Genomic DNA, 11,354 nt, shown 5'->3' with positions numbered 1-11,354 from the left:
CACCACAGCACTAGGCAAACTGCCTGTTGTTTATCACTTGCGATTAGTTGAGTCAGTAGCGTCCACTGTATGTGCACCCAAGAAAGTGCCCATTGCAATGAAGGAGAAAGTCATGGCAGAACTCGAGAAAATTACTAAATTGGGCGTAATCGCCCCTGACACCGATGCCACGGAGTGGGTGTAAGCCATAGTTGCTGCGGAAAAAAAAAGATGGCTGTTAGGATATGTACAGATCCAGTGCACCATCCGTTGAAAACTATTGACCAGGTTATTGCTGACATGCCGGGGGCGAAGATCTTCAGCATCCGTGATGTAAAATGCGGGTTTTTGCCTCAGGTGCCCTGACACCCACTGAATTCCGTTATGCGCAAATTAAATCACCAAGGAAACGGATTACCAGCCTCTCATTATGATCCTAATCCATTGCACACTGCCTCAACACATCTGCAAAGCATGATGCTTAAACATCAACGATACAGTCTTAATGTGATCTACAAACGAGGCAAGGAAATTTTCGTGGCTGATGCTCTGTCACGTGCTTATCTCGCTTCCACTGAGCCTCCTCTTTCAGACGAGCTGCTAAAGGTCATGATAATTCAAGTTCTCTCGTCTCAACGGACAGAAGAACTGCGCTCTGTTGTTAGAGCTGATCCTACGTGCCAAAGGCTTGTGGACATGATAATGCATGGCTGGCCAAGCTCTTTCAAAGATCTTTCACACGATCTCCATCCGTTCTTTGCAATGAGGGAGGAGTTTCTCTTCAAGGGTGGTCTGATCTTTCGAGGACAGAGACTCCTGATACAATCTAATCAAATCAAATCAAATCAAATCAAATTTTATTTGTCACATACACATACATACAGGGTACGACATGCAGTGAAATGCTTTTTACGACGGTCCGGCATTAGGGAATAAAATGGGGTGAAAAAAGAGAATAAAAATAAAAACAAAGAAAAAGAAGGCAGATAAATAAAGTATAAAAACTATATAAAAATAAGAATATATAAGTATATAAAAATAAACAGTAAACAACAGTAAACAATAAAGTGTCCATGTGTGGTATGGTGTGGTGTAAAGTGTCCATAAGTGACCGTGTGCAGTATGGTGTGGTGTAAAGTGTCCGTGTGCAGAATGGTGTGGTATAAAAATATAAAATGTAAAGTGCACTGTGCTGTGCGATTCCAGTGTCTAAAGTGTCGTAACACGAAAAGTGAGATGTGTGCATGGAAAAAGGTCTGATAATGCAGAGAGTGGGCCAGTTTTTTAGATCCTGGGTATTCTGGTTTAAACTCCGAATGGCCTGCGGGAAGAAGCTCTCCTCCTCATTCTCTCTGTGTTCGCTTTCAGGGAGCGGAAGTGTTTCCCTGAACGCAACAAAGAAAAGAGTCCATTGTTGGAATGGCTGAGGTCCTTCAAAATCTTCCTGGCTCTGGTCCTTCACCGCGTAGATGTTCTGCAGGTTAGGGAGCTCGGCGTGGATGATACGTTCAGCTGAACGCACCACCCTCTGGAGGGCTCGCCTGTCCTGCATGGTGCTGTTCCCGAACCAGGAAGTGATGCTACCCATCAGAACGCTCTCAATGGTGCAGGTGTAGAATGTCTTTAGCACCTGAGAGGGTAGTTTAAAGTCCCTTAAGCGTCTCAGATAGTACAGAAGCTGCCGGGCCTTCTTCACCAGGATGCTGGTGTGACAGGACCAAGACAGGTCCTGTGTGATGTAAACACCTAGGTACCGGAAACTGTCCACTCTATCCACTGGGGTCCCGTTAATGTTTAGCGGTTGGTATGACCGCCCCCGCTTTGTGCAATCAACTGCTTAGTCTTTCTGACGTTCAGGAGAAGGTTGTTCTCCTGGCACCATCTCTCCAGGTTTTTAACTTCCTGTAGGTAGGCCGTCTCATCGTTGTTGGAGATCAGGCCCACCACAACAGTGTCTTCAGCAAACTTGATGATGGTGGTGGAGTTGGAAGTGGCCACACAGTCATATGTGTACAGTGAGTACAGCAGGGGGCTCAGAACACAACCCTGGGGAGCTCCAGTGCTGAGGTCGAGGGTGGATGAAGTGTTTGCCCACCCGTACGGCTTGTGGTCTGTCTGTCAGGAAGTTAGAGATTGGCACAGCGGCAGGCTGAGTCCCAGGACCTCCAACTTAGAGGTGATTGTGGAGGGAATTATGGTGTTAAATGCCGAACTGTAGTCCACAAACAGCATCTTTGTATAATTCCCATTTCTTTGGTCCAGGTGGCTCATCGTGGTGTGGAGGAGATGAGCAATGGTGTCCTCAGTAGAACGGTTCTGACGTGAACTGTAGTGGGTCCAGTGTGTCTGGTAGTGACGCAGTGATGAAGTCTCTGACCAGTCTCTCAAAGCACTTCATCACTACTGAGGTTAACGCTACAGGGCTGTAATCGTTAAGGCAAGGCGGGCTGGGGTTTCTTCGGGACAGGAACAATGGTGGACTGTTTGAAGTATGAGGGGACAACAGACTGGTTCAGTGAGAGGTTGAATATCTCAGTGAACACCGGTGCTAGCTGGTCAGTGCAGGCTTTCAGAACCTGACCTGTGATGCCATCTGGTCCTGCTGCCTTTCTGGTATTCACTCTCTTGAATGTCCTCTACACGTCATGCTCCGAGATGGTGAACGTGTTCACCTCTCTGGCTCTCTCAGCGTGCATGCTGTTAGCGTGGTTAGCTGCAGCCTTGAAACGATCGTAAAAGGTGTTTAGCTCGTCTGCCAGAGAAGCGTCCGCATTCACTATTCTAGAAGATGGTGTTCTATAGTCCGTGATTGTTCTTAGTCCCTGCCACAGGCTCCTAAAGCCACCATGTTGAAACTGTGACCCTAGTTTCCTCCTGTAGCGCCGTTTTGCATCCTTCACTGCTCTGCGAACACTGTAAGACGCAGCCTTGTACTCATTGTAGGCAGCGGAGCGGGATCTCAGAGCTGCCTACAAGAGTCGTTGAGCTTGTTTTCCAGAGTCTGAATGTTGGCTAACAGGATACTAGGTAAGGGAACGCGGTGTGCACGTGCCCTCAGCGTGTTCCTGACGCCGGCTCGTTTCTCTCGCGGACGCCGGTACAGGCCACGTCCTTTGTCCTTTGTTTAAAAACGCAAAAAAGTGAGTGCATTGTACACCAATAGATATGAGTGTCTCTGTCATACCTAATGATGTCCATCTTGTGTAGATGGAACTGTAACTAATTAAATAAAAGTATAAAATAAACAAAAAAAAGAGAAAACGTAGCCGGAGCAGTCGTGATGGCAGCTGACCTCACCGGCACCATCTTGTGCCAAGACAGGCTGAAGCCATCCTTATGCCGTGATGTCAAGGCTTTGTTGACCCAAAGGAGACAGGAGAGCAAAGCGTGCTATGACCGCAAAGCCCACACCCTCCCATCTTTACAACGGGGTCAGACAGTAAGAATGCAGACAGCTTGGGGTTTCGACAAACTGGCCATTGTACAGGGCCCTGCTTCTCAGCCTAACAGCTATGTGGTAACATCTCAGGGCAGACAATACACGAAAAACCGACGTCTCCTTCTCCAGGTTCAGGAGCCTGCACCTGTGGAGTGTGAAGATGATTATATTCTTTCGTCACAAACTTCACCTCCTACAACCCCACAGTCATCTGCAAGGTTGCCATCTCAGAGTGAAGCACCTGCCACTGCTGCCCCCACTGCCCAGCCTTTAGGTCAAGTCAAGAGGCTTTTATTGTCATTTCTACTATACATAGTGGTACACAGTACACAGTAAAAACGAGACAACGTTCCTCCGGAACCCTGGTGCTACACTAAACAACAACAAACAAACAACATAGAGCTACAACACAAGCTACATAAATGCATTGAGTGCAACCTAGAGCAAACAGTGCAGACAGACATGCAGACAGACGACACAAGACAAGACACAAAACCCAATATAGCGCCGACCAGTAAACCTACTGTATACTTGATTATACAGTACTGTATGAGAAGACTGTAAAAACTATACAAACTAAAAACTATACCCCGGAAGTGAGTATAAAGAGAACAATGTAGTGCAAAATTACAGCAGCAGTCAAAGGTGCAAAAAACAGCATGTAAACATTATAATACAATGATAAATGATAAATGTGCAAAAAACAGCAGTTAAGAGTGTGGTACAGTCAAGAATAATAAATAATAAATAAATGAATGGTGGTGGAATGGATTGAGATTAGTGATGAGTGTGTGTTAAGTGTTAAGTCCGGGAAAAATTTAACAGTTCGGTAACACACATTTGAGTATTGAGAAGCCTGATGGCTTGTGGAAAGAAACTGTTGCACAGTATTGTTGTGGCGGCCCGAATGCTTCGGAACCGTTTTCCTGATGGCAGGAGGGTAAAAAGTGTGTGTGACGGGTGTGTGTGCACAATGCTGTGTGCTTTGCGGATGCAGTGTGTGGTGTAAATGTCCATGATAGAGGGGAGAGAAACTCCGATGATCTTCTCAGCTGTCCTCACTATCCTCTGTAGGGTCTTGCGGTCCGAGACGGTGCAGTTCCCAAACCAGGCAGTGATGCAGCTGTTCAAGATGCTCTCAATGGTCCCTCTGTAGAACATGGTCAGGATGGGGGGAGGGAGGTGGGTTTTCCTCAGCCTTCTCAGGAAGTAGAGACGCTGCTGGGCTTTCTTTGTGATGGAGCTGGTGTTGAGTGACCAGGTGAGGTTGTCTGCCAGATGAACACCAAGGAATTTGGTGCTCTTGACGATCTCCACTGAGGATCCATCAATAATCAGTGGAGATTGGTCGCTCTGGGCTCTCCTGAAGTCCACAACCATCTCTTTGGTTTTGTCAACGTTCAGAGGCGGGTTGTTTGCTCCACACCAGGCAGTTAACCATTGCACCTCCTCTCTGTATGCTAACTCGTCGTTCTTGCTGATTAGACCCACCACGGTCGTGTCATCAGCAAACTTGATGATGTGGTTCGAGCTGTGCATTGCTACACAGTCGTGAGTCAGCAAAGTTAACAGCAGTGGGGTGAGCACACAGCCCTGGTGGGCCCCAGTGCTTAGTGTGGTGGTGCTGGAGATGCTGTTCCCGATCCTGACTGACTGAGGTCTCCCAGTCAGGAAGTCCAGGATCCAGTTACAGAGGGAGGTGTTCAGGGCCAGAAGGTTCAACTTCTCGATCAGGTGGTGAGGAATGATTGTGTTGAATGCTGAGCTGAAGTCAATGAACAGCATTCGTACATATGAGTCCTTGTTATCCAGGTGGGTGAGGGCCAGATAGAGGGTTGTGGAAAAAGCTTCGTCCGTGGAACGGTTTGGACGATATGCAAACTGCATGGGGTCCAGGGAGGGTGGAAGCTGTGTCCTAATGTGCCTTATGATGAGCCTCTTGATCACGATGGGTGTGAGCGCGACAGGACGATTGTCATTGAGGCAGGAGACAGTAGATTTCTTTGGCACAGGAACAATAGTCATTGTCTTGAGGCACGTGGGAACAACGTTGCTGCTCAGGAAGATGTTAAAGATATCAGTGAAGACATCTACTAGCTGTTCTGCACATTCCCTGAGCACTCTGCCAGGAATGTTGTCTGGTCCAGCAGACTTCCGTGGGTTAACTCTGCATAGAGTTTTCTTCACTTCAGCTGTGGTTAGACAGAGCACCTGGTCAGTGGGAGGAGGGGTGGTCTTCCTCGCCTTCACATTGTTCCGTACCTCAAACCGGGCGTAGAAGTCGTTCAGCGCATCTGGGAGGGAGGGAGGGGTCACGGTCACAAGCAGGTGATGTGGTCTTGTAATTCGTGATCGCCTGGATGCCCTGCCACATGCGCCGGGTGTCTCCGCCGGGTTGTGGATTTTCTTTGCGTGTGTGCGCTTCGCCTCTCTGATGGCACGAGACAGTTTGGCCCTTGCTGTTTTTAAGGCCGCCTTGCCCCCTGATCTGAAGGCAGAGTCTCTTTGTTTCAGCAGCGCACGCACATTTGCAGTCATCCACGGCTTCTGGTTGGAGCGTGTAGTGATGGTCTTGGAGATCAACGCACTTGCTGATGTAGCTGGTCACTGATGATGTGTACTCCTCCAAGTTGATGGAATCACCGTTGGTTGCAGCCTCTCTAATCATGTCCCAGTCAGTGCACTCAAAACAGTCCTGAAGAGCAGAAGTAGCTCCTTCTGGCCAGGTTTTCACCTGTGGTGAATTCCCGTGGTAAATAAAATGGTCTGCATCTAACAGTCACAAACTCCACTAGCGATGAGCAGTAGCATGAAACAAGCACAGAGTACTTACACCATTCCGTGTTGATATAAACACACACGCCACCACCGCGAGTCTTACCACACAGAGCTGCGTTTCTGTCGGCTCCAAACACGGTTAGCCCGTCTAGCTGGATGGCGGCTTCCGGAACTCTGTCGCTGAGCCATGTCTCCATAAAAACAAAGACGCAACAGTCTCTAAACTCTCGCCGTGTGGTTCGCTGGAGTCGGATATAATCCAGTTTATTGTCCAGGGAGCAGACGTTTGAAAGAAAAATAGACGGGAGAGCCGGCCGGCTAGGGTTAGCATTTAGCCTAGCACGGACACCCACCCGCTTCCTCGAACAGCGCTTTCGACGTCTCCTCTCTCGGCCACCGGCATCAGGTAACACCGAGGGCTGTGGGGCCTGGTCTTTGTGGCGGAGGTCGCAGCAAGCCGAGGTAGCGAAGGTTGTTGATAAGATCATCGTGCAGATTGTTGGTTGCATGATGCCTGTACCGAAGCAGTGTCTGGTGGTCGTACACATGAACACAGCTGACTCTGGTGTCAGCTGTGGTGTCACCATGTATTGTGAAGGGTCGTACTAAATATGGTAAAAGCACCATTTATGGATCCGGAGAGGCCGCTGCGAGCTACTGCCGCGCCGCCATCTTCGATCTTAAGTGACTCGTTCAGGGAGGGTCAGTCATCCAAACCCACGTTAACAGGATTACTTCACTGGTTAAGGACATTTATTCTTCTGCTTTTGTTTTTGTAATGATATGATTCCATGTTATGCTGTTCTCATGCTCCAGTTAGTTTTGAACGTTGTGTTTGAATGCTTAGTTATTAATCACTAGCTGGTTAAATGTGGCATAGCCGTTTAAGAAGTAAGCGGGGTTTCGGGGGTTAGGTGAGACATAGACGGAAGCAGACAGGCAGAGAGAAGCAAGAAGGAGAAAATAAAAAAACGTGTTCTATCACATACATTGTCTTGGTGTCATGTCCGTCCTTGTGACAATCTACATCCTCTATAGGCATAAAGAAGTCTAACTCAGATGTATTCATGTGTGCAGAGCTACACAAGTGTTTTGTTTTTGAACTTGGCTGTAACAGTTTCCCTCTGAACAACCAATCAGAGGATGGAAAAATGCTGACGCTATTCTGGGGAGAATATGGAGAATATTCTCCCCAGGAGAATATGTTCTCTGATGAGGAGAATATGAAATCTGATTGATTAAAAAACAGACCCATTGGTAATATTCTCTATGGTCAAAGAGCCTGCAGAATAGACTTTGCAGGCCCTGGGCAGATTAGAGTGACATGGCAGCACATAGAGGCTGAAATCTGATTGGACAAAAAAAATCTAACATCCACATACACGTACTGGAAGCAGTGCAGCCAAGAGAAACGCTACAATTTCATGGAACAAATATTAGAAATTAGGTTGTAAATGCAGGTCAGTGCTTCTGATAGTGTTTAGGCTAGCAGAGAAGGCTTTGCTGGCCCTGAGCGCTGCCACTGCAAATAGCAAACACCATACATACACTACTGCAAAATAGGATGTTAATAGGAAAGAAAGTCTAACAGAAATTATTAAACCCATAAATACTTTGTGCTGCAGCTGTTCTGTGATGACTTTTATAACTTTCAATATGAATTATCACTATGATACCTTTTTAAAATCAATAATGTCAAATATATCTCATCCTATTAACAGCCACACAAAATTGAGCACATTAGATGCACATTAGAAAGTGAGGTCCCCTGGTGGTCTAGTGTTTAGGATGTGGCGCTTTCACTGCTGCGGCCCGGGTTCGATCCCCGGTCAGGGAACAAACCCCAGCCACTCTTAGTGCCGGTCCCAAGCCCGGATAAATCGGGAGGGTTGCGTTAGGAAGGGCATCCAGCGTAAAAACATGTGCCAAATCAAACATGAGGTGGATCCGCTGTGGCGACCCCTAATGGGAGAAGCCGAAAGAAAGTTGTTGTTGTTGTAGATGCACATTAGAAAGTGCTTATCATCAATTTCATATGTAGGTTGAAGGACAGCCATTAACTTAAACAGAAACAAGTGTATTGCAAGCTTATAATTGGTGAGGAACAGTCAAACAATGCTACTATGTTAAGGTTGTGGAAAACAGTTTCAGGTCACAGATCATATACCATGGCAAGACAGAGCACTGCAACGAAACACACTGTTATACTGCATCAGCAAGATATTTCCCAGGCAAAGATTTGAAAGCAGACGGGGGTTTCAAGATGTGCTGTCTCAAACTATGTTGAAGAAGTACAAAGAAACAGGCAATGTTGAGGACTGCAGTCGCAGTGGTCAGCCAAGGAAACTTAATGCAGCTGATAAATGACTCATCATGCTTACTTCCTTTCAACATCAGATGATTTCCAGCAGAAGAACTGGCAAAAACCAGTGGGACCAAGGTACCCGCATTTACTATCTGGATAAGTCTAGCCAGAAGTGGTCTTCATGGAAGAATTGTGGCCAAAAAGCTATACGGCTGATGTGGAAACAAGGCTAAGTGACTCAACTATTCACAAAAACATAGAAACTAGTGTGCAAAGAAATGGCAGCAGGTGCTCTAGACCGATGAGTCAAAATCTTAAATATTTGGCTGTAGAAATAAACAATAATGAGTGTCTACACATTACAACAAACCATGTTAAAGGTTTCCTTAAGTTTGGGGCTGTATTTCTGCAAATGTGGAGATTACTTGAGGATTGATAGTGTCCTCAATACTGCGAAATACAGGCTGATACTTATTAATCACTGTTTTTATTTTTGTTTAATTTTTCCATTTTGTTAATTATTAAAATTAAACTAGTAAACACCCTGATTTTTAAAAGCAGTCTTATTTTATGGCATTTTTTTTACAGCACTGTACCTCTGGATGGAGTTCTTTTCAACTGGCCACTTGGTGCAGGTGAGGATGGCATCACATGAACAATCTAAAGATTGTGACTGAACAGAGGTAAACTTCATAACTATAAAGAAGTATTTGGATTGTAATTAATGTAAACAGTCTGCTACAATTGCTTAAGACTACATTTGTCATGAACAGTTTATCATTCAAATGCTCAATATTAAACAGCAGATAACGAAAACAATTGAACTATAATGAATGGACATTCAGTGTCACCCAGATAACAGATGGGTTCTTTTATGAATTTGATTTCTCTCAAGGTTCTGTCCTTGAGAGTAACCAGATTCAACCACTGACACCACTGATTAGCTAATTATGGATAAACATATAGGGATGTTTTATACATTTACATTTATATTCATATTCACTTTACATCTGTAAAGCTGCTCTGGGACAATGTCAACTGTTAAAAGTGCAATAGAAATAAAATGTAATTTAATTCTATATCCCTTTCATACGGTGCAATTTGTTGGCAAATGTCAAGAAAAGAGAGTTTACAAATACGTGCATGCATTTAAAATTTCAATACACTTTAGTATCACATGAGCGATGAGTGTCGTTTTGAAAAAACAGTATGTATATGAATTGGCTCCATATTCAATATTCTATCTCTCCTTTCATATAACAGTTTTTTTTTTAAACTAAAAATTTATATAGATTAACTAACATTTATTCAAGTAAATATGAATCAATATGGTGATCAACTATCCATAATAGTTCCCTTGAGAATCCAAGCCTGAATAGAGTGTTGTGTGTTTCCATAACTGACAGCTTGTAGTACTGTTGAGTTCATGATTATTTATAGTAATGTCATTCCCACACTTAATGTAGGAAATTAAAAAGAAAAGGTATTTTTTCTGCTGTCATAGCAGGGAAACTTTATAAAAATGTAATACATATAGTAACCAATGTACCAATGGAGTTAGGTAAACATTACCACTGTCAAAATGCCACTTGTCCAATCAAATTTGTGCAATACTGTTGTATAAGATGACACGAAACATATGCCACGTTTTGTTTGTTGACAATGAATTGCGGAAAGAAAAATAAAGCAATTTACCATTACCCAGTGTCAGCGTCAGTGCTTATTAATTTGATGGTGTAAATTTAACCATAACAGACTTTGGCTTATTGGGAAGAAATATATATATTTTAACTTAATTTACTTAACACATCAGTAAGATGAGAAATGAAAAAAGGCGATGTTTTGCAGGGAATTTTTAGCCTACAAGGCTGGTGATAGCAAACAAAAAAGCACATGATAAGGAAATCTCTTTACTAAAATAAAAAATGTTGAAAATATTAACATATATAAAAACCAAATATTAATTTCTGCCTTGAGGGTAAGTGCCAGTGGCCATCATATAAATAAATATTTGTTTTAATCCAGCATATTATAGGTAGGGCTACAGGGGCTCACCCTCAAAGCAGTACTAATCTATTTATAATTTCCGCATTTTCTAATTTAGTCTCCTATTTCTTGGCTCCTATTTTTCCCTAGATGGCATGCGTTTTGTTTAATTTGAAAACCTTGTTGAGTTTAACTGGTTTTATTTTTGAATTGCATGTTAAATGAACATTAATTTTCGCACCTAAAATAATATGCTAGGCGCAAGTGTTGGCTAGGTTGATTCAACATGGGATTTGAGATATTAAAGAGCTCACAATTGCATTGAAATTGGGGGAATATAGAGGCTGATTCAACACATTGAACTGGGTGATATTTCGAGGAAATTTTCATGTATACATTTAGCTAATGATTTGATAAACTAATGTAAGTTATACCAGCAAACAAGACTAAAGGTAAAACATGCTTTAAAAGAAATCTCCAGATTTTCTTCTTTTAAACCTTTGTGAACAGCATTTTCACATGAAAATGACAGAATAGCATTTTATGAGTTTATTTTTTTATTTGTGCAAACTGGATAATAAAACTGTGCTTTGGAATGTATTTCTCCAATGAACTATTTTCAGTCTATAGTTTGTTTTATTCTTTCTCGGAACGATCAAGTAATTTGTTAGTTATTTGTATTGGAATTTTACACAGGATTCGCGGATTTCTTTCTTTCTTTTTTTTCTTTTTTTTTTTTTACAAAAAAAAAAAATAATAATAAATTAATAAATTAGCCTTCTGCACGATTTCAATACAAGTATAAATATTGGAGATTATTTGTTATTTCTCTCCAGTCCAGCAAAAGGCGCTCTTCACTTTTTACTG

Source organism: Silurus aristotelis, assembly GCF_946808225.1.
Source record: "Silurus aristotelis genome assembly, chromosome: 22".
Taxonomy (NCBI): Eukaryota; Metazoa; Chordata; class Actinopteri; order Siluriformes; family Siluridae; genus Silurus; species Silurus aristotelis.
This window is presented reverse-complemented; position numbering follows the sequence as displayed.